A 1771-nucleotide genomic window follows, 5' to 3' on the forward strand; every position below is an offset into this window, starting at 1 on the left:
ATCCATCCATCCATCCATCCATCCATCCATCCATCCATCCATCCATCAATCCATCCATTTTCTTCTCTTTACTTGTTTATCACAGACACTTGTTTTTATGCGATTGCTCTGAATTAAATTTGTGATAATAATATATTTTCCTATTTTATTATTATTTAACATTATATTTTCCTACCGGGCAGCACAGTGGCGCAACTGGTAGAGCTGCTGCCTCTCAGCGAGCAGGTCCTTGGTTCAAACCCCGGTCCAAGGGCCTTTCTGGGTGGAGTTTGCATGTTCTGTCCGTGCATGCGTGGGTTTTCTCCGGGTACTTCGGTTTCCTCCCACAGTCCAAAAACATGCATGTTAGGCTGATTGGTAACTCTAAAATTATCCCTAGGTGTGAGTGAGAGAGTGAATGGTTGTTTGTCTGTATGTGGCCCTGTGATGGACTTGCGACCCGTCCAGGGTGTACCCCGCCCCTCGCACAGTGATTGCTGGACATGGGCACCAGTGGCCCCCGTGACCCAAAATGGAATAAGCAGGTAAAGATAACGGATTTTCCTACCGTACTTTAAAAATCTGATCATGCAATATATTAAAAAATAAAAATATAAACAACAAATAGACCAATGCTGTATTTTAAACAATAAAGATACCTCCATTAATGCAAGTTTGTGGGTGTAAGAACTTTAAAAAGTCATGCTAAGTTCAAATCAATTTTCATGTCTCCCTTTGCCCTACTCTCTACCTGTATTTATGTGTTTTCTGGTAGATGCAGTCATTAAGTCTTCCCTTAATATACAGTCATGCAGCACTATCCCACACGGCTGTCCAGATGGATGCACAGTTGTGTTTGAGAATGTTTTCCATATAAAACCTTTGGTAAATTACTATTTATTTATGCTTTTTTTTACAGTTTTGTTCTGTGATCATCCGCAGACACTTTTACTTAAAACAAACATTTGCTACTCTTGCTGGTATGACAGGGAACGATGGGTCAAAATTTGTGTTGTGATTGGTATAAACAATAACAAAAAAAATCGTCTCCCCTAAAAGATTTCTTCGGTGCCTTTCTCATGCCATACTTTTATCACATAATGCCTGCAGCCTGCCATAAATCTGATAGTATATCTTCCCTTTCAGCTTTAGTGTGCCTGTGTTGATGAGTGACAATGCAGGGAAAATACAAATACATTTCAGCATGGCTGGAAATCAATCATCTCACCATCACCACTGACATTTACTAGACAATAAAATATACACAGTAGCAGTATCTATTATTTGAAAAAAGAGAGTTTCCAAAGGAAAAAAAAAAATCAGTGAATGATCAGGAGCAGTTCATTTCATTCAAATCTAAGATCTGTTTATTACATGTTTGCTGGCCTTTCCAGGTGGCAGGTCATCATATAATTGCTCATGTTTGTGTACCCACAAACGTGGGTTTTCCCTCTGTTGGCAGATTATCTCATAATTCACTAGATTGTTTTTAATAGAACTCCTTAAAAGTAATAATTAAATGAACCTCTACATCTATGTAACTTCTGGATATGGCCTAATTCAAGATGAATGCCACTGCAAATTGACCCTAGCAAATAGAAAAATGGATATATCTCAGTGAGTCTTATGGATATGTCCATAATTTATAATATTTAGCTGAAATCTTGTGTGGTAGTAGTGGAAAGTCATATCCGTCATATAACCTGAAGACTAACAAATCAGACAAGAACTTAGGAATTATTATTAGCCTTCATTTAAAATGTAGCAATTCAAGATGGTGTAAAAAATGCAT

General features: G+C 37.8%; 1 protein-coding gene across 1 annotated transcript in view; it reads left to right on the forward strand.

The window, feature by feature from the left end:
• Positions 1 to 1771, forward strand: part of LOC119423432 (protein unc-13 homolog C) — a gene marked incomplete in the record, with an annotated part of 132231 nt that overhangs the window by 62137 nt on the left and 68323 nt on the right.

Source organism: Nematolebias whitei, chromosome 2 (assembly GCF_014905685.2).
Source record: "Nematolebias whitei isolate Nwh7 chromosome 2, NemWhi1, whole genome shotgun sequence".
NCBI lineage: Eukaryota > Metazoa > Chordata > Actinopteri > Cyprinodontiformes > Rivulidae > Nematolebias > Nematolebias whitei.